The sequence below is a fragment of the Nycticebus coucang genome, chromosome 16 (assembly GCF_027406575.1).
Source record: "Nycticebus coucang isolate mNycCou1 chromosome 16, mNycCou1.pri, whole genome shotgun sequence".
In the NCBI taxonomy this organism is placed as follows: domain Eukaryota; kingdom Metazoa; phylum Chordata; class Mammalia; order Primates; family Lorisidae; genus Nycticebus; species Nycticebus coucang.
The window spans coordinates 75,003,220-75,026,213 of record NC_069795.1 but is presented as its reverse complement, the minus strand read 5'-3'; the positions used below and the strand labels follow the sequence as shown (position 1 = coordinate 75,026,213).

At 39.4% G+C, this 22,994-nt stretch overlaps 1 protein-coding gene and 1 non-coding gene across 5 annotated transcripts in view; one reads left to right on the top strand and one right to left on the bottom strand.

The window, feature by feature from the left end:
* The window catches only part of ZNF148 (zinc finger protein 148), a 215,311-nt gene that overhangs the window by 165,166 nt on the left and 27,151 nt on the right, over nt 1–22,994 (top strand). The window lies entirely within an intron of this gene.
* On the bottom strand, nt 6,664–6,770 carry LOC128568190 (U6 spliceosomal RNA). The gene has a single exon (XR_008375015.1). It is a non-coding gene; the product is annotated as a U6 spliceosomal RNA (small nuclear RNA).

Here is a 22,994-nt window from a genome sequence, read left to right as displayed (position 1 = left end):
TTTTGCCATTCATATTTTAAATTCTCTTTCTCTCATTTTTATTAATTCTTTTATAGGTGGAATTGTCTACAGAATCTGTCACATGATTCTTGGGGGAGGGGGTTGCTTTATTCTGGTTTTTCATGTTGTCACAATTTTTCTGTTAGTTCTTCCTCATGTGTTTTCTTTTTTGCTTCCTTCCCCTACTTTTTCCTTTTCAGTGCCTTTTTTGATTTAAATTACTTTGTCTCAACATTTAGGTATTGAAGTGGACTTTTGGTATAAGGCCAAAAGGAAGATAAAGAGTGAAAAAGGAGAAAGAAAACAAAAAGATAAAGAGGGGGAAAGAAAGGAAGGGAAGATAAAGAATTGAAGAAAAGGAGAGAAAAAGAACAGTAAGGGAGAAAGAGAGTAACAGGAGAAATAATGGTGTCAAGCAGGGTGCTTAAACCACGCTGTCAGCACTCGGACTTTGTGGGGCTGGGCGAGGTAAGTCCCTCAAAGTCAGGAGCTCCTTACCAGCCTCAGCAAAAGCAAGACCCCACCTCTGCCAAAAATAGAAAGAAATCAGCAATATGTTGCAGTGGGGCCCTACCAATACTTTCTTTCCAAAGGCCAAAGCTAGAATGACCCCAAAGATCATGAGCTTGTGGCCTCCTTGAGCCAGACCAATACTGTGATCTACCTGGCCCTCAGCGAAGAGAAAAAAATGAGAAAGAAAATAATAAAAATATATAAAGAAATTAAAAATATAATTGAATAAGATCAAGAAGAATGTATGAGAAATTTATGTGGGAAAGATGAGAAAAGTAGAAAAATCTCTACCAAAGGAGAGAAAAAGAAAAATGAAAAGGAAAGAACAAAAGGGCCTGAAAAACTATAACAAAGATGGAAGAGCCCTGGCTATTGAAAAATGTAAAAAATAAAAATACAACCAAACAAAAAAAAAAAAAACCCTAAACAATAATAAAAGAGAAATAAACAGAAAAAAACTAAGGAAATAAATTGTAAAAGAAGCAAAAAATGTAAAATTATGTATGTGTGTGTGTGTGGGTGTATGTGTGTATTATGTATCTGCAATACATTGTGTGTGCACCAGGCGGCACTGCAATGTTAGGAGACAGAGAACATACACTGAATTTTCTGTGTCTAATGGGGTTTGGAAGCCACACTCTAGTTGTAAAGGAGACTGGATCTCATCTTCTTAACTTTGGGCCCTCAGTCTGGGCTGATTCACTCTGTCAGCATTCAGTCCTTACAGGACTAGGGTACCAAAGCACTTCCCAGGAGGCCCATTAGACAGTGTCCCCTCATGACAAAGAGCACCTTCCTGAGGTTGCAGGGTCCATTCAGCTCACCTTGGTCAATTTTAGCAGGTGTGCCAGAGCCAGCTGTGCACTAGGACCCCATGGACTCTTCCTCCTAATGCAAGTAGCCTTCCCCCAATGGTGGCACCCTCCCAGCAGCCAAGTGAATTGGAGAACCACCCTGCCTGACGTTCATACCCAATGGCCCGATGCTGTTTGAGTCTACTTGCTGCTTCTACAAGCACCCCAATCCAAAAATCAAAATACTGCAGGACAGCCCTTTCCCATCCCCACCCCTGTGCATGGGAGCTGGCCAAGTGGCTGGCCTCTGCCCAGACCAAACATCTGCCTTCTGTGTTTGTTTTCCTCAGCTTCAGTTCATTGGCTTGTAAAGTCTCCTGCTGCTTCACTATCCCCTTGCAGTGGTGTTTCTGTGCAGATTCCCAGCCAGAGGTGGCTAAAGTCCACTTTCCTCTGTCCTACCACAAGCAGCTAGCAAGATGTCTCTAATCCGCCATCTTGCTGCATCTCATAAAGTAGTGTTTTCATGGATTGATATTAGTATCTGTCTTTATGAGAAGACACTTTCAAAGATGGTATATAATCTCATTGCAGATAAGCATTAACAGATAAACATTTGCAGTTGACTATTATATAGGTAACAGGTACTTTGAAACCCCCATTTAGTAAGATACTAACTTCCTCACTGAAAAAGAAGTAGTAGTCTTTTCATTAGTGGCAAAAAGTCGTACATTATTATTATAGTTTGAATTTCTTAAATAAAAATTTTTGTGGTGGCTCATGCCTGTAATTCTCACACTCTGGGAGACCGAAGTGGGTGGATTGCCTGAGCTCACAGGTTCGAAACCAACCTGAACAAGAGCAAGACCCCATCTCTAAAAATAGCCAGGTGTTATGGTGGGCACCTGTAGTCCCAGCTGCTTGGGAGGTGGAGGCAAGAGAATCGCTTGAGCCCAGCAGTTGGAGGTTGCTGTGATCTGTGACGCTACGGTACTCTACTGGGGGCAACAAAGTAAGACTGTGTCTCAAAAAAATTTTAAAAATCAAAATAAAATAAAAATTTTGTGGAAATTGTTTTCTCTCTTGTTATATGAGTATATCCTATATCCTTTATTTTACCTATTGATTCACAAAGCCTAATGGAGTTACTCTCCGGCCCTTTGTAGAAGTTCACCCACCACTATGAAAGATTATTGTTTGAATGTCCTACCCTCTCAGTTCTTAGACTTCTGCTTTGTTGATGATTTTGTCATTCATTCTGCTTTGCTTATTGGTTATACCTTAGAACAGTGGTTACTAAACTTCAGTCTCCCTGTGATTTCAATTTCTCGTTTTCTAAAGACTACCTCCTGTCATCTAGTTCTTAGGTTTCAACAATCTTTTATTTCCACCTGGACCTATAGTCCAGTGATGCTGCCTCCTTTTCACTATCTCTCATTTTCCCTATATCTTTACTTCTTTTTTTTTTTTTGTAGAGACAGAGTCTCACTTTATGGCCCTCGGTAGAGTGCCGTGGCCTCACACAGCTCACAGCAACCTCCAACTCCTGGGCTTAAGCGATTCTCCTGCCTCAGCCTCCCGAGCAGCTGGGACTACAGGTGCCCGCCACAACACCTGGCTATTTTTTGGTTGCAGTTTGGCCGGGGCCGGGTTTGAACCCGCCACCCTCGGCATATGGGGCTAGCGCCCCACCGACTGAGCCGTAGGCGCCGCCCTATCTTTACTTCTTTACCCAGTTTAAATTCTGCCCCCATTTCATAATAACTCCCTTGCGTGCAGTCAAATCCCTTGTTCCTTCTCCGTATCGTTCTCCTTTTAAGAGACAGGGTCTTGCTCTGTCATTCGAACTAAAGTGCAGTAACATGCTCATAGCTCACTACGTCCTCCAGTTTCTGCTTTGCCCTCTCTTATACATAGTACTTACAGTTCATCTAGTGAGCCAGTTCTATCTGCCATGTGTTGTTATAATTAAAAAAATTTTGGGGGGGGGGAAGAGTTTTTATATTGTTGCCCTCTGTAGAGTGCTGTAGCATCACAGCTCACAGTAACCTCCAACTCCTAGGCTTAGGCGATTCTCTTGCCTCAGCCTCCCTAGTAGCTGTGACTACAGGAGCCCACCACAATGCCTGGCTATTTTTTGTTGTTATTATTGCAGTTTGGGGCCAAGTTGAAACCCGCCACCCTGGGTATATGGGGCTGGTATCTCCCCACTGAGCCACAGGTGCCGTCCTATAATTAAAATTTTATTGGAACAGAGCCATACCAATTCCTTTATGTATTTTATCTATGACTGTTTTCTCCCTAGATAGCAGAGTTGAGTAGTTGTACCAGATGTTTATATGGCCTCTCAAAACTTGAATATTTACTGTCTAATGCATTTCAGAAAAGTCTGTCAACCTTTCTCCCAGACAGATATTTCATACATTTTCTTCCCTCATAAACCTCCAACTTCTTCCCCTCCCCTCTCACTTTCAACCAGTGGACTACTTACCATGTCACTGAAAAAACTAAAGTAATCAGAAGAGAAATTCAGTAAGGTTTTAGAACCACATCTGCTCACTGATAAGTTGGGAAGTTTTGATCTTTTGGGGGAAGATGGGTTAGTAGTAATTTATTTTATTTTGCAAAATAGCTGAGGATTTTTTCCAGTGCTTTGTACAGATATTTATATTGATAGTTTAAATCTTCATTTTTTTATCTTTCCTGTTTATATTGATAGTTTAAATCTTCATTTTTTCAGTCAGAAAAATAAATTTTATTGACTTTGATTTCTTTTAGCATATAATTTATATGCAATACCCTTCACCATTTTTAGTGTACAGTTTTGTGAGTTTTGACAAACAAATCAATACAGGATAATTCTGTCACTTCCCAAAATTCTGTTACTCTTTTTGAACTCATCCCTTTCCTACTTCCATTCTGTAACAAACACTGTACTTTTTCTGTTTCTGTAGTATTGCCTCTTCTAGAATATCATGTAAATCATATGGCTTGTAGCCTTTTGAATCTGACTTCTTCCACTTAGCATAGTGTGTTTGAATTATTGTTTATGTGGCAGTAATTAATTGCTTTTATTGCTCAACAGTATTTTATTGGGAAAATACCTTAGAATGTAATTGCTGGATCATATGGTTAACTGTACAGCCATACCTTGTTTTAAAAATTGAAGGTTTGTGGCAACCCACTATTGAGCAGTCTGTTGATGCCATTTTTCCAACAACATGGGACACAATCTTCCTTAATGGGATTCCTCACTTTTCTCAAGGACGTATAACTTGTTCTATTCTAAGTACATAGGAGAGAAGTTAATTTACTACATACAATGGTATTTTAGGGCCATAGGGCTTAATTCTTATGTAATTCTGGTGAAGGAAGACATGAGCATATTAATAATTGGAATTCCAGATAGAGAAGAGAAAGAATGGGATAGACAACATTAGAAGAGATAATGGTTGTGAATTTTACAAAAGTGATGAAGAATGTAAAGCCACATTCAAGAAGGCCTGTTATAACCCCAAGTAGGTTGAATTTTTTACCAAAAAAACAACAACAGAGATATCATTTCAAACAAATCAAAACTTAAACACTAAACAAGTCATAAAGATAGCCTAAGGTAAAAAGACAAATCACCTCAAAGAACCAGTAAGAACAGGGGCTCTTTTTCATTAGAAATGATGAAACAAAAGTATGGAATGACATCTAGAATTCTATACTTAGGGGAACTATCACAAACAAGTATAAGATAAAATGTCTTCAGGTGAACAAAAACTCAGCATATTTGTTGTCAGTAGTCCCACAAAAATAGAAAGAGTTTCTAGGTTGAAGAAAAATTTACCCATATGAAAATATAATAACTAGTAGACAGATATTAAACATATGGCCAAATATAAATTAATATTAACATGCCAAACAATGATAATATCATGTGACTAAAATTACATGCTATTTGTTAAAATTTGTAACAACTATAGCCAAGGGAATAAGGTGGGTAAATGGAATTAATGTTCTAGGATTTTAGTATTGTCATACAGATGGTAAAAGTAATAATTCATATTTGAGTAATTATTTTAGTGTAATCGTTAAAAGAATTGTAGTAGAAATTGAAATGAACAAGATTAAACAGGGCTAGCTCCGTGCCTGTGGCTCAAGCGGCTAAGGCACCAGCCACATACACGTGAGCTGGTGGGTTTGAATCCAGCCCGGGCTCGCCCAACAACGATAGCTGCAACCAAAAGATAAAATAAAATAGCCGGGCCTTGTGGCAGGCATCTGTAGTCCAGGCTACTTGGGAAGGCGGAGGCAGGAAATCGCTTGAGCCCAGGAGTTGGAGGTTGCTGTGAGCTGTGATGCCAAGCACTCTACCCCAGGGCGACAGCTTGAGGCTCTGTCTCAAAAAAAGAAAAAAAACAAAGAAAGAAAAGAAAGAGAAATCAGCGGTGCCCATAGCACAGTGGTTACCGCGCCGGCCACATACTTTGAGGGTGGTGGTTCAAACCCGGCCCAAGAACCCACCCTCCAGGCCAGCTAAAACAACAATGACAGCTGCAACAATAACAACAAAATAGCCAGACGTTCTGTCGAGTGCGTGTAGTCCCAGCTACTTAGGAGGCTGCGGCAAGAGAATCACTGAAGCCCAGGAGTTGGAGGTTGCTGTGAGCTGTGATACCACGGAACTCTACCAAGGGCAACATAGTGAGCCTGTCTCAAAAAAAAAAAAAAAGACACTTTATTGATAATAAATTAGTTAAAAAAATAAAAGCAACAAAAAACAGATGAGACAGGAAACAAATTGTAAGATCATAGATTTTATTTAAAATAGATAAGAAAGTACACTAAATGTAAATAGGCTCGATATTCCAATGTAAAGAGTTTGGTTCAAAACTCCATGTCATACTTCTTATAAGAGATACATCTTCTATAAGGATCAATTAGGTGGGGCGGTGTCTGTGGCTCAGTCGGTAGGGCACCGGCCCCATATACTGAGGGTGGCGGGTTCAAACCCTACCCTGGCTGAACTGCAACCAAAAAATAGCCGGACGTTGTGGCAGGCGCCTGTAGTCCCAGCTACTCGGGAGGCTGAGGCAAGAGAATCGCTTAAGCCCAGGAGTTGGAGGTTGCTGTGAGCTGTGATGCCCTGGCACTCTACCAAGGGCCATAAAGTGAAACTCTGTCTCTACAAAAAAAAAAAAAGAATCAATTAGGTGGAACATAAAATGATAGAAAAAACTGTAAATACTAACAACAAAATGTAGGCAATAGCTAAGCTAGTCATATCAGACAAAAGAGATCTTTTTTTTTTATTAAATCATAGCTGTGTATATTAATGTGATCATGGGGCACCATACACTGGTTTTATAGAAATACAGAACGCTTCCCGAATTTGCGTGTCATCCTTGCGCAGGGGCCATGCTAATCTTCTCTGTATCGTTCCAATTTTAGTATATGTGCTGCCGAAGTGAGCACGACCAGACTTTAAAGCAAGAAGCATTATTACAAATGAAGGGAAACATTTAATATGTTTGAGAAGATACAAAAAATATATATATAACATTATATATATTTTTTACAGACACAATCACTTTGTCACCCCCGGTAGAGTGCCATGGTGTCTCAGCTCACAGCAATCTTCAGCTCCTGGGCTTCAGTGATTCTATTGACTTAGCCTCCTGACAAGCTGGGACTACAAGTGCCCGCTTGGCTATTTTTTTGTTGTTGCAGTTTGGCCGGGGCCGGGTTCGAACCCACTACGATAGGTATGTGAGGCCGGCACCCTACTCACTGAGCCACAGGCGCCACCCTATATATAAAAGTATTTTTAAACACTTGCTTCTATTAATTAAAAATTGGCAGAATCTAAAGAAGTAGATAAATTCATAGTAGTTATCATAGCTGATAGTATAAAAGTTAAGAAAAAAAAAACAACATGCGATAGAAATCTAAATAAACACAACTATGACCTGAGTTACATTTATAGACTATACATTCAGCAGTCTTCAAATTTTTTCAAGTGCATGCAGATCATTTGTCAAAAGACATCATATATTTGACAATAAAGCAAGCCTCAACAATCAAATATAAATTACCATTATGAGAAATATGAATGTGTACATCATTGCAGATCCTATACAGACATTACAAAGGGAAGAAAATATTACAAATTTGTTTAAAAACTTGAAGTAAATAAGATAATAGAATATTCCTAGTATAATATAATTTACCAAAAGTAAATCTTTGGTAAAAGTAATCTTTTGAATAATCCTTATGCACTAAACACATTGAATCTAAATTTAATTTTTTTTCTTTGCAAATCTCTAGGCTCAGGTGATTTCCTGAGTGAATTCTTCCAAACATTAAAGGAAAAATTAATATTAGTCTTACTCAAACTTTCTAAGAAAGTAGAAAAAGAGGAAGCACTTTTCAGTTTGTTTTATGAAACTACTGAAACTTGACACCAAACTCCAAGAAGGACATGATAAGAAACGAAAATTGTAGGCAGCACACATAGCTCAGTGGGTAGGGCGCCGACCACATAAACCAAGGCTGGCTGGTGCATTGGAACCTGGCCCAGGCTAGCTAAAACAGTGACAACTGCAACAAAAAAAAAATAGCTAAGCGTTATGACAGGCACCTGTGTCCCAGCTACTTGGGAGGGTGAGGCAAGGGAACAGCTTGAGACTCTGTCTGAAAAAGAAAAGAAAATTGTAGGTATATTTCTGTCTTACCAACATAGGTGTAAGAGTTTTATGTAAAATATTAGCCCCCAGTGGGGTGGAGCAACATGGCAGCCAAGTAACAGTTTTCCTGCGACTGGGCACGGTGAGTCTGGGGAGATAAGACTCCAGGCATCTCTGGCTGGTGGCATCTGCCTATAATCATCCCTTTAAGGATACAGGAAGTCAGCAAGAGACTTCTAGACCCCAAGAGGAGGACAAAAACAGTGGAAAACTGGCAAGTGGTTGCGTGTGCTTGATCGATATTATCCCGCCAGCAGCCATAAGTACAAGCAGCACTGAGACCATAAACTAGAAAGGCCTTACCTGTGAACTGTTTAGGTGTTTTTGGACTTGACACTCAGTTGAACTGCCTTGGGGAGAGCTTGAGCAGGAGTGCAGAGAATTTTGGGCATTGTCTAGGGCCCCAGACTGAGCCACTGGGCCGAACGGAGCTAATAGTGTTCAGCTGTGGGTCGCAGGGAGCCATTGTGAGAGAACTGCCCTGGCAACCACCACTCTCAAGTTCGCAGAGCAAAGATCAGGTGGGAGCTAGTACCCTAGTGACTGAGGACCCTAAAGCGGGGACTGAGCTGCCATACAGCCTTAACCCTCAGGGGCAGAGTGAGACCAGTTTTGGCACACTGGAGCCTTGGGCTGTTGCTCTCGGTAGAGTGCCATGGCATCACAGCTCATACCAACCTCAAACACCTGGGCTTGGCACGGCCTGGACCTCCACAAAAGCTGCGCTGCGACCCCCGACCCACAAACCATGCCCACTGAGCCTCCACATGCACTGACCAGGAACTACAGGAGCCGCGCAACCATGCGTCCTCCCTCCTTTACCCTCCTTGATTCCACACTGGCCCGCTCGTCTGCCCAGTGACTCTGGTAGACACGTGCCCTCCAGAGCCCTCCCTGCCTCTGTGCAGAGCCCTTTTCCTGGCCAGAGACTGCTGGAGCCTTGGGCTCTCTGTGCCAAAGACACTGGGCGCCAGGCACTCCCAGAACCCTGCGCACTACCTCCCGCCCTGTTGCTGGATCGGGGTGTGTCACACTCCGGAGCTGCTTCCACAACCAGAAAACCCTGGCTGGGGCAGCCCCAGAGGAACTGCACAGGGTCACTCCCTACAAAGATCCAGCAACAGTAGAGTGATCCCGCTGGGGTCTAATCTTGGAGAGACACCTCCCCAACTGTGAGGACGGCCAGAGGCAACAGTGAAAAACAATCATGAGGCGAAATCAACAGAAAAACTCTGGCAATATGAATAATCAGAGTAGATCAACTCCCCCAAGAATCAATGGGGCAGACACAGCACAAGATCCCATGCACAAACAAATAGCTGAGATGTCAGAAATCAAATTCAGAATCTGGATAGCAAATAAGATCGAATTAGAATTCCAAGCAGTAACCCAAAAGATATCTCAAGAATTCAATGAATTCAGAGACCAAATGACCAAAGATTTTGACACATTGAGACAAGAAGTTGCCGCCCTCAAAGATCTGAGAAACACAGTAGAATCCCTCAGTAACGGAATGGAACAAGCAGAAGAAAGGATTTATGACACTGAAGACAAAGCTTTCGAACGCTCCCAAACTCTCGAAGAGGAAGAGAAATGGAGGACAAAAACAGATCACCCTCTCAGAGAGCTCTGGGATAATTCGAAGAAAACCAGTATTCATCTTATAGGGATCCCCGAAAGCGACAAAGTGGCTTCACAAGGTACAGAGTCTCTTCTCCATGAGATTATGAAGGAGAACTTTGCAGACATGCCAAGAGATTCTGAAATTCAGACAGCAGACAGTGTCAGAACTCCAGCACGACTCAACCCAAATGAGACATCCCCCAGACACATCATAATCAATTTCAATAAAGTTAATATGAAGGAGAAAATTCTGAAAGCAGCCAGACGAAAGAAAACCATCACCTACAAGGGCAAGAATATTAGAATAACTGCAGATCTCTGCTGAAACCTTTCAAGCTAGAAGAGAATGGTCATCAACTTTTAATGTCCTAAAAAAAAATAACTTTCAACCCAGGATCCTGTACCCAGGTAAACTGAGTTTCATTTATGATGGAGAAATTAAATAACTTCAATGACATTCACATGTTGAAGAAATTTGCCATAACTAAACCAGTTATCCAGGATAGTCTCAGACATACCCTCCATAAAGACCAGTGTAATCCTCCACCACAAAAGTAAGCCCACCCAGAAAATTTTGATCAAATTCCAACTTCCACAGTCACAAAAGGATTAAAAATGTCCACCAGATTCTCAAAAGGCTTATCAATATTCTCAATTAATGTGATTGGTTTAAATTGTCCTCAAAAAAGGCACAGGTTGGCTGACTGGATACAAAAACTCAAGCCACATATCTGCTGCATACAAGAATCACATCTTACATTAAAAGACAAATATAGACTCAAGGTGAAGGGATGGTCATCTATACTCCAGGAAAATGGAAAGCAGAAAAAAGCTGGTGTTGCAATCCTATTCACAGATGCAATAGGCTTTAAATCAACCAAACTAAGGAAGAATAAGGATGGACACTTCATATTTTTAAAGGTAATACTCAATATGATGAGATTTCAATTACTAATATTTATGCACCCAACCAGAACGCACCTCAATTTATAAGAGAAACACTAACAGACACGAGCAACTTGATTTCCTCCAGTTCCATAGTAGTTGGAGATTTTAACACCCCTTTAGCACTGCTGGATAGATCCTCCAAAACAGAAGCTAAGCAAAGAAATTTTAAATTTAAACTTAACCATTCAACATCTGGCCTTAACAGACATCTACAGAACATTTCATCCCAACAAAACTGAATACACATTCTTCTCATCAGCCCATGGAACATACTCTAAAATCGACCACATCCTAGGCTACAAATCTAACCTCAGCTAATTTAAAAAAATAGAAATTATTCCTTGCATCTTCTCAGACCATCATGGAATAAAAGTTGAACTCAATAACAACAGTAACCTGCATACCCTGACAAAAACATGGAAGCTAAACAACCTTATGCTGAAGGATAGAAGGGTTATAGACGAGATTAAGAAGGAAATCACCAAATTTTTGGAACAAAGCAACAACCAAGACATGAATTTCCAGAACCTCAGGGATACTGCGAAGGCAGTCCTAAGAGGGAAATTTATTGCATGGCAAGCCTTCCTCAAGATAACAGAAAGAGGGGGAGTTAATAACTTAATGAAACATCTCAAGCAACTGGACAAGGATGAGCACTCCAACCTCAAACCCAGCAGAAGAAAAGAAATAACCAAAATCAGAGCAGAATTAAATGAAATTGAAAACAATTATACAACAGATCAATAAATCAAAAAGTTGGTTTTTTGAAAAGATCAATAAAATAGATAAACCTTTGGCCAACCTAACCAGGAAAAAAAGAGTAAAATCTCTAATTTCATCAATCAGAAATGGTAGCGATGAAATAACAACAGACCCCTCAGAAATTCAAAAAATCCTTAACGAATACTACAAGAAACTCTACTCTCAGAAATATGAAAATCTGAACGAAATCAATACCTAGCCAGAATGAAGTGGAAATGTTGAACAGGCCTATATCAAGTTCTGAAATAGCATCAACTATATAAAATCTCCCTAAAAATAAAAGCTCAGGACCAGATGGCTTTACGTCAGAATTCTACCCAACCTTTAAAGAAGAACTAGTACCTATATTCCTAAACCTCTTCCAAAATATAGAAAAAGAAGGAATATTACTCAACACATCCTATGAAGCAAACATCACCTTGATCCCCAAACCAGGGAAAGACCCAACAAGAAAAGAAAATTATAGACCAATATCACTAATGAATATTGATGCTAAAATACTCAGTAAGATCCTAAAAAACAGAATCCAACAACACATCAAAAAAATTATACACCACGACCAAGTGGGATTTATCCCAGGGTCTCAAGGCTGGTTCAGTATACGTAAATCTATAAATGTAATTCAGCACATAAATAAACTAAAAAATAAGGACCATACGATTCTTTCAATTGATGCAGAAAAAGCTTTTTATAATATCCAGCATCCCTTCATGATCAGAACACTTACGAAAATTGGTACAGAAGGGACATTTCTTAAACTGATAGAGGCCATCTACAGCAAACCCACAGCCAATATCGTATTGAATGGAGTTAAATTGAAATCATTTCCACTTAGATCAGGAACAGGCAAGGTTGCCCATTGTCTCCATTGCTCTTTAACATTGTAATGGAAGTTTTAGCCATTGCAATTAGGGAAGAAAAGGCGATCAAGTGTATCCACATAGGGTCAGAAGAGATCAAACTTTCACTCTTCGCAGATGATATATGATCGTATATCTGGAAAACCCTAGGGATTCTACTACAAAACTTTCAGAACTGATCAAGAAATACAGCAATGTCTAAGGCTACAAAATCGACCCCCATAAATCTGTAGCCTTTGTATGTACCAGCAATAACCAAGCCGAAAGAACAGTCAAGGACTTTGTTCCTTTCACAGTAGTGCCAATGAAGATGAAATATTTGGGAGTATACCTAACAAAGGATGGGAAAGATCTCTACAAAGTGAACTATGAAACTTTAAGAAAAGAAATAGCTGAAGATGTTAACAGATGGAAAAACGTACCATGCTCAATGGCTGAGAAGAATCAACATTGTTAAAATGTCCATACTACCCAAAGCAATATATAATTTTAATGCAATTCCTATTAAAGTTCCATTGTCAATATTTTAAAGATCTTGAAAAAAATACTTTGTTTTATATGGAATCAGAAAAAACCTCGAATAGCCAAAACATTACTCAGCAATAAAAACACAGCAGGAGCAATCATGCTACCAGACCTGAGACTATACTATAAATCGATAGTGATCAAAACAGCATGGTATTGGCACAAAAACAGAGAAGTAGATGTCTGGAACAGAATAGAGAGCCAAGAGATGAATCCAGCTACTTACCATTATTTGATCTTTGACAAGCCAATTAAAAACATCCAGTGGGGAAAAGATTCCCTATTTAACAAATGGTGCTGGGTGAACTGGCTGGCAACCCATAGAAGATTGAAACTGGACCCACACCTTTCACCATTAAGTAAGATAGACTCTCACTGGATAAAAGATTTAAACTTAAGATATGAAACTATAAAAATACTTGAAGAAAGTGCCCATCGACCAGTGAATGGACTAGCAAATAGTGGTACATGTATACCATTGAATATTATGCAGCCTTAAATAAAGATGGATCGTTTACCTCTTTCATGTTTACATGGATGGAGCTAGAACATATTCTTCTTAGCAAAGTATCTCAGGAATGGAAGAAAAAGTATCCAATGTGCTCAGCCCTACTATGAAGCTAAATTATAGCTTTCACATGAAGGCTATAACCCAACTATAGCACAAGACTATGAGGAAATGGCCAGGGAAGGGAAGGGGGAGGTTAGGTTGGAGGTAGGATAATGAGTGGGGCCTCATCTACAGTGCATCTTAGAATGGGTACAGGGAAAACTTACTAAAGGCAGAATACAAATGCCTACATACAGTAACTAAGAAAATGCCATGGAGGTACATTGAACAGTTTGATGAGAATATTTCAGATTGTATATGAAACCAACACATTGTACACCTTGATTGCACTAATGTACACAGCTATGATTTAACAATAAAAAAAGGAAAAAAAGAACAAGCTAAAAGTGAGAACTATTAAAAAAAAATATGTGTGTGTGTGTGTGTGTGTGTGTATATATATATTAGCCCTCAGACCCAGCAATATGTTAAAAAGACAACATCTGCTTTCCAATTATGCAAAATTCGTTTATTACTCACAACTCAGTTAATCTAATAGACCTCATTAATGAATGAAGAAAGGAAATTTTATCCGAGTAGATAGAAAGCATGTGATGGAATTAACATCTTTTGTGGTTAAAAAAATAAGATCTTTGTAACTAGTAGTAATTGGGAACTTCTTTTTATCTTTGTGTTTAGCAAATACCTTTGACAACTACTGAAATACTTAATTGTGAAATATTAAAAGATTTCTTTCTGAAAATGAGAATGAGACATTAGACCAAACTTCAGTTCAGCTTATATTGGAGGTGTCGTGGTCAGTGCAGTAGGACCAGAACAAAAAAAGAAAAGGGGAGGAAAGATGCTGTCATTCAAAAGTTATTTTGGATACATTGAAAAACCAAAATAAGATACAGTGAATTTATTAGGTCATTGTTCAAAAGTTACTTCTGTTTTTATGTATATCAACAAATAGAAAATGAAAATTGTGATATTTGAAATAATACAAAGTATCAAATAACTTAGGGATAAACTTGACATGTAAGACTTCTAAAATTGACATTGAGGTACTAAAGAGAGTGTAAAGAAATGGAGGGATATAATAGTCTGCAGTGATTAGCTTCTATCCTACTAATTGATCTATGGATTAAATGCAATTCCAATGCATACCAAGTATCAGAAGGTGTGTATATGTTTATGTGTGTGTCAGAGAGAGTAGAGAGGGTGGGAAGGGAGAACTTTGAAACTGGTTATAAAACTTACATTGGAAAGGCACAGAGCCAAGCTGAATATCACAAATATTCTAGATGCACTGTAGATGTAAATGTAAGGGGTAAAATAATGAGAACTCTTTAGCAAACATTAAAGAATAGTTTCATAACTTTTGAAATAAGGGATGAAAGTCTTAAACAGGACATGGAACGTGCTAACCATAGTGGAAAAAATTGATAAGTTGAGTTACATTAAGACCTTCTCACTATTAAGAAGGTGAAGAACTAAGCCTGAGAAATATGTATAGAATTTTTACAAATCTATTAGAGAAAATACAGGATGACATGTAAGCATGAGAAGTATATCCAAGTGGTCAGTAAACATATGAAAAGGTACCCAGCTTCATTAGCCTTCAGGAAAATTCTTAAAATTATCATCTAATACCCCTTACATACACTCTAGAATGGCTAAAATGAAAAACATAGGTAGTACAAAATACTTGCAAGGATGCAGAACTCTGATAACTGCTGGCAGGTCTGTAAATCGACATATCCAGTTTAGTAAACTACCAGCGTTGAACATATAAAAACTCTGATCTGTTATTTTCATTCCTTGCTGTTTGCCTTATATGATTGCATACTTGTTTTCACCAAAAGACATGTACAAGAATCTTAATGCAATATAAGTAATAACCTAGAACTGGAAACATCTTAGATTTCCATCAGGAGTTGAATGAATGAATTGTGGTATATTCATAGGATGGAATTCTGGACCCACACATGGGTGAATCTAACCCTTTCCCATTCCATTTTGGACTTGGTCAGACATAATGATTTTCCTGTTCTGCTCTGATGATAGAAGACCTCTGAGATGTTTTTTTGTTACTGTTGCGTTTGTTCCCCTGCTGCAGTGTTGGAGCCTGTCCGATGCCTTTCCTCCGGTAATATGGACTCTAGCCAACAGGTAGTGCAGGTTGTACTCTCTCAGGCTATCCAAGTGGTCAGTAAACATATGAAAAGGTACCCAGCTTCAGTGGGTAACAGTGATCAAGTGTTGTATTCGCCCAATTGTGCTTGTAGGAAAATGGCAGGGGGAAGACACGTAAGCGACAATGGTACTGCCTCGTGGCTTTTTGAGATAGTGAGGTTAAAGGAGAGTTTACTGATGAAAGTGGGCATGAAGGAACTCTTCCAGATGTAGTGACATGAGTTCCAGTGAATCTGAAGCTAGTGATGAAGAAGAAAGTAACAATAATATAAAATATATAACAAGTAGCTGCCAGGTTTATCATGATGATACTCTGTCACACAGCAGTGATTCACTCGTCCTCAAACAGTGTGCTTGGCCATAACTGAACTTGAATATTTCCAGCTCTTTTTCTGAGATGATCTTACTGGTGAAACTGTGACTGTGACAAATATGTATACAGCAGTAAAAATACAGAAGGTGACTCCACTAACAATATCCTCAATGTGGCACTTGTGGAAAGGTAATCCATCAGAAGAAATGAAGGCATTCTTTGGTGTAATACTGGACATGGCTTTCGATTTGAAGGCAGTTAGTTGAATATTTTACCAAAGATCCACTAGACTGAACTGCATTCTTCAAGGATGTTTTCTTTTGTCTCCATTTTTTCCAAATATTTTCGATACTACATCTAGTTCTTCCTGTCGCAGCTCAAGGGAGTGTGTGTACCCGAGGGAGCAAGGTGAAGAATGTTAGTGTATTGACAGTTAATACAAAAAACGTTATATACCAGGAAGAAATGTGGCTAGAGATGAGAGCACAGTAGATTTCAAAGGCAGGATTTGATGCAAGTGCTGCAATCCGAAGAAGCCTGCAGAGTGGGGCCTAGGAATTTTTTGCCTGTGTGATTCAGAAAATGGTTTGGTGTTTTCTCACATTCCTATTACTGGCAAAATAACAGAAAGCCTTATTCATCCTGATTTGCCATTTACATCTTGAATAATGATTCATTTGGCACAAGTTTTGGAAGCACATACAAGTGGTTCAGGCTCTCACATCTACACTGACAGCTTCTACGTATGTCCTCAACTTGCTTGGGAATTGCATAAAATGAAAATGAGCTGGGCACGGTGGCTCACGCCTGTAATCCCAGCACTGTGGGAGGTTTAGGAGGGAGAACTGCTTGAGCTCAGGAGTTTGAGACTTACCTGAGCGACAGTGAGACCCCGACTCATGAAAAAAATGAAAAAACCCAGCTGGGCGCCACAGCGAGCGCCTGTAATCCCAGCGGCTTCCGGGGGCTGAGGCAGTGGGATGCCCGCAGCCTGAGTCTGAGGTTGCGGTGAGCTACCACGCCCGGGGCACTCTGCTCAGGGGCATTGGGTGGGACCCTGTCTCAACAACAACAAAAAAAAAATAAAAAATAAGCAATGAAATAAAAAAAAGAAAAGAAAATACATATAACAGGAACAGTTATGGCTTCTAGGAAGTATTTTCCAAGTGATCTGAAAAACAAGAAACTTCAGGAATATGAGCTATGTGCCTATCAATGTGACATAAAAATGTATATGCCTCTCATTCGTGACAAGAAGTTAGTGACAATGCTGAGTATATTCTTTGGCCCTCAAACACAGTTGATCACTGGTTATAAGAAAAAGCAGCCTGTTCAGTTTGAAAAACTGACAGTTATTTTAGAATACACAAAGTTTATGGAAAGAATGGACAGAGCCTGTCAGTACTGTGGATGTTACGGATTTATATAGAGGTCCTACAAATAGTGAAAAAAAATTATTCTTCTGACTGATGAAGTTGCAGTTGTGAACAGGTACATCCTTTGCTCATTTGCTCATTTGACAAGAAGGAGAGTGGAGAAAAAGTGCAGACACATCTTATAGGAGAAATCCCTAGCACTCAGTTTAGGAGCAACATGAGGAACAAATTCAACAAACAGGAAAGACCATCATCTTCTGACCATCATCTTCTGAAAGGGAAGATATATTTTATAATGCAAAATGAAAAAAATCAAAGGATTGAATGGTTTGTAGCAGAAGAAATAAGAAAGGTGGAAAGAGAGAAACCATTTTCTGTCAGACATGCCAGGGGAAGACTGGACTTCATCCTGGAGATTGCTCCAAGGACTTTCACATTCAAAAAATTTATACACAAAAATAAATTAATTACATTTTATGTAACCTAAAATAGATAATAAAATCACTAGGTGAGTTCATATCTAAGATTTTCTCTTTTAAGACTGTAGGATAATTATAAGTAATCCACCAACTTTTTTCCTTCCCCAAATAAGAGCTGAGGAGTATTCAGGTGGCAGAAAAATTGGATTGGATCTTAAATGTGTAACATTGAGTGAAAACAAACCAGACACAAAAGAATATGTACTCAATGACGCCATTCTCGTGAAGTTCATAACAAGGCAAAATTATGTGTTAAAAATCAGGATAGTGGGCGGCGCCTGTGGCTCAAGGGGTAGGGTGCCGGTCCCATATGCCGGAGGTGGCGGGTTCAAACCCAGCCCCGGCCAAAAAAAAGAAAAAAATAAATAAAAATCAGGATAGTGACACCACGGCACTCTGCTGAGGGCAATAAAGTGAGATTCTGTCTCTTAAAAAAAAAAAAAAAATCAGGATAGTGACCTGTAGTCCCAGCTACTTGGGAGGCTGAGGCAAGAGAATTGCTTAAGCCCAGGAGTTGGAGGTTGCTGTGAGCTGTAATGCCACAGCACTCTACCTAGGGTGACAGCTTGAGGCTCTGTCACAAAAAAAAAAAGATCAGGATAGTGATCACTAATGGTAAGGGGATGGAGGTGCTTCTGCAGTTTTCATAATGTACTCGGCCTTGATTGGGATGCTAATTACACAGATGTGTTAACTTTGAGAAAATTCCCCAGACTACATGTGGTTTGCATACTTTCCTATACATATAGTACTTTTTTTTTTTTTTTTTTGTAGAGACAGAGTCTCACTTTACCTCCCTCGGTAGAGTGCCATGACGTCACAGAACTCACAGCAACCTCCAGCTCTTGGGCTTCCGCGATTCTTCTGCCTCAGCCTCCCCAGCAGCTGGGACTACAGGCACCCGCCACAACACATGGCTACTTTTTTTGTTGCAGTTCGGCCAGGGCTGGGTTTGAACCTGCCACCCTCGGCATATAGGGCCGGTGCTCTACTCACTGAGCCACAGTTGCTATTTTAAAAATACAGTGAGGGTACCATCTGTATACTTCTTATATGCTTTTAAGTTTTTCATAATTAAAAGGAAAAACTAATCTGAGGTATTAAAAGTCTGGAAGAGGTATAAGAGGTGCTGGCAATACTAATTTTCTTGATTATGGGTGCTAGTTACATGAGTTGGTGTACTTCGTGAAAATTCAGGAGCTATGATTAGGCTTTATTTACTTTTTTCTATGACTCTCATACTCCAGCAGAAAGTCAGCTTGGTTAAAATAAGAAAGCGAGGAAGAAAATATAATAGGAATAGTTAGATGAAGTAAAATTTGCCTAGTATTGATAATTATTGAACATGGGTGGGTACAGGAGAGAGAATTATTTATTTCTCTATTATCGTGTGTATTTGAAAAGATCTATAACAATAATTAAGATAAACCATAGGGACAGAAAGCAGGTAACTGGTTGCCTAGAGAACAAGGATGGTGGAATTGAGAGAGGAGTTGCAGGAAAAGGGGGTTATAGAGAATAATAGGAAAATTTGTGCTTCGTGCTTTGAAAGGTGTTTTAAATTTGTGAAAACTAACCACATAGTCAAGTAGTGTAAAAAAAAAAAATGTTTTAGAAATGCTACTAGTAGCCACCCATTCTGGCTACTGTCATTTTCCTGGAAGACTTTCCTGACAAACACTTAATACTTGCTAAATGAATCAATGAAAAACTGTGTGCCATTTGATATTAGTCTGAACTTTTTTTTTCTTGCTACAGAAAATAATAAATAGTATCTAATTTTTTATAGGTGAAGTACAGATTATTTGAGAAAAGTTTATCCATGTATGTAATCAGAGGGTCCATACTTGGAGGCTTCCCTGAGATAAACTATGAGGTACATGAATGTGGTACGCAAGCAGTTTTTCTGGAGATGAAAAGTAAACTACCCAAGGTTCATTCTCAGGCCTGGTTTATCAGCATTATGACCTTGAGCAAAACTTCCATTACATGGTGAATGGGAATAATTTATTCTCCCTTCCCTGGGCGGCGCCTGTGGCTCAGTGGGTAGGGTGCCGGCCCCATATACTGAGGATTGTGGGTTCAAACCCGGCCCCGGCCAAACTGCAACAAAAAACTAGCCGGGCCTTGTGGCAGGCACCTGTAGGTCCAGCTAATCAGGAGGCTGAGGCAAGAAAATCATCTAAGTCCAAGAGCTGGGGGTTGCTGTGAGCTGTGACGCCACGGTACTCTACCAAGGGTGACAAAGTGAGACTCTTGTCTCTAAAAAAAAAAAAAAATTATTCTCCCTTCCCTAACTTTATGGAGGCATAATTGACAAATAGAAATTGTATATATTTAAGGTGTACAGTGAGATGTTTTGCAATATATGTACACTGTGAAGGGATTGGCACAATCAAACTAGTTAATTTGTCACCTCATGTAGTTACTTTTTTTGTGTATGGTAAGAACTTTCACTCTCAGCAAATTTCAAGCATGTAACATTATTATTAACCATAATTACTGTGCTGTACAGTAGCTCTTCAAAATTTATTCATTTTACAATTGCAAGTTTGTATTCTTTGACTAACATCTTCCTGTTAACTACCATTCTGCTCTTTATTCTTTGTGTTCTACTTCTTTAAATACCATACTCAAGTGAGTTCATGCGGTATTTGTGTCAAATTATTTCACTTAACAATGTCTTCCAGATTCATCTGTGTTGTTACAAATGGCAGGATTTCCTCTTTTGAGGCTGAGTAACATTTCTTTGTGTGTGGGGGTGTGTGTGTGTGCAGGCATGTGTATATCAGTGTATATACATACACATACCCCTACATTTTCTTTATTCATTCATCTTGGTGGACACTTAGGTTGTTTCCATATCTTGGCTATTGGGAGTAGTGTCACAGTGAACATAGGAGAGTGCACATACCTCTTTGAGATGTTGATTTCAGTTCTTTTGGATATATACCCCAAACTGGGGGTACTAAAACATATTGTAGTTCTATTTTTAGTTTTTTGAGGCCCCTTCAAAATGGCTCTACCAGTTCACAGTCTCACCAACAGCGTACAGTGGTCTCCACATCTTCCTTCACCAACACTGTTATCATTTGACTTTTCATTAGTAGCCATTTTGACAGATGGGAGGTGGTATCTTGTACTTTTGATTTGCTTTTCTCTGATAATTAGTGATGTTGAGTACATTTTCATATAACTGTTGGCCATTTACATATCTTCGGAAAAGTGTATATTCGGGTATTTTGCCCATTTTTTCCTTTTCTTTCTTTTTTATAGAAATGGGCTTTGCTATTGTCTGGTCTGGATTCCTGGGCTCGAGTGATTCTCCTGCCTGAGCCTCCCAAAGTGCTAGGATTACAGATGTGAGCCGCTGTGCCCAGTCATTGCACTTTAAAAAATTGAACTATTTGTGGGTGGCGCCTGTGGCTCAACAGAGTAGGGCGCCGGCCCCATATGCTGGAGGTGGTGGGTTCAAACCCGGCCCCAGCCAAAAAAAATTGAACTATTTGCTGAACATGGTGGCTCAGGCCTGTAATCCTAGCACTCTGGGAGGCTGAGGTGGGTGGATAGCTTGAGCTCAGGAGATCAAGACCAGCCTGAGCAAGAGGAGACCCTGTCTCTAAAAATAACTGCGCGTTTGTGGCAGGCACCTGGAATCCTAGCTTCTTGAGAGGCTGAGGCAAGAGGATCGCTTGAGCCCAGGAGTTTGAGTTGCTGTGAGCTATGACACTACAGCACTCAACTGGGGCAAGAAAGTACAACTCTGTCTCAAAAAAAAAAAAATGTGTTTTTTTTTTTGTTATTTGAGCTTTCTGTGGATTTTTTGCTATTGAATTATAAGAGTTCCTTATATATTTTGGAAATTAGTCTCCTGGTGGATGTATGTTTGCAATTTTTTGTTGTTCCATAGTTTACTTGTTCATTTTATTGTTTATTTCCTTTGGTGTGCAGAAACTTTTTGATATAGTCCCACTTATTTTTGCTTTTTCCTGTGCTTTTGGTATTATATCCACTAAATCATTGTCAAGACACGTCAAGGAGCTTTCCCCTTACATTTTCTTTAAAGATGTTTTTGGTTTCAGGTCTATTTTTAAGTCTTTAGTCCATTTTGAGTTGATTTCAGTGTATATTGTGCAAGATTAGATTTAAGTGTAAGAGTGTCCGGTAAATGCTTGGCACATGAAGATACTCAGTGAAACTTTTTTTTTTTTTTCAGTGAAATTTTAAGCTGGAGGCATAAATAAGACAGGTTTTCAGATTGGAATGTACACTTCACCTACATTTTTAAGAAATAGAGTGCTTGTACCATACCACTTTACATTCCTAGAACCTGCAGTGCTTATTTATTAACTCTTTTAAATATTTTTTTTAATTGTTAAATCATAGCTGTGTACATTAGTGCAATCAAGGGGTACAATGTGCTGGTTTCATATACAATCTGAAATAGTCTCATCAAACTGTTCAACATAGCCTTCATGGCATTTTCTTAGTTATTGTATGTAGACATTTGTATTCTGCCTTTAGTAAATTTTGCCTGTACCCATTCTAAGATGCACCGTAGGTGTGGCCCCACTCATTACCCTCCCTCCACCATAACCTCCCCCCTCCCTTCCCCTTGCCCTTTCCTCATAGTCTTGTGCTATAGTTGGGTTATAGCCTTCACGTGAAAGCTATTAAACTATAGCTTCATAGTAGGGCTGAGTACATTGGATACTTTTTCTTCCATTCCTGAGATACTTTGCTAAGAAGAATATGTTCCAGCTCCATCCATGTAAACATGAAAGAGGTAAAGTCTCCATCTTTCTTTAAGGCTGCATAATATTCCGTGGTATACATGTACCACTATTTGCTAGTCGATTCGCGGGTTGATGGGCACTTGGGCTTCTTCCATGACTTAGCAATTATGAATTGGGCTGCAATAAAGATTTTGGTACAGATGTCTTTGTTATGTTGTGATTTTTGGTCTTCTGGGTATAAACCTAGTAAAGGAATTATAGGATCGAATGGCAGATCTATTTTTAGGTCTCGAAGTATGCTCCAAACATCCTTCCAGAAGGAACGTATTAGTGTACATTCCCACCAGCAGTGTAGAAGTGTGCCCTTTTCTCCACATCGATGCCAACATCTCTGGTTTTGGGATTTTGTTATGTGGGCTACTCTTACTGGGGTTAGGTGATATCTCAAAGTGGTTTTGATTTGCATTTCTCTGATGATTAAGGATGATGAGCTTTTTATCATGTGTTTGTAGATCGTGCATCTGTCTTCTTTTTTTTTTTTTTGTAGAGGCAGAGTCCCACTTTACTGCCCTCGATAGAGTG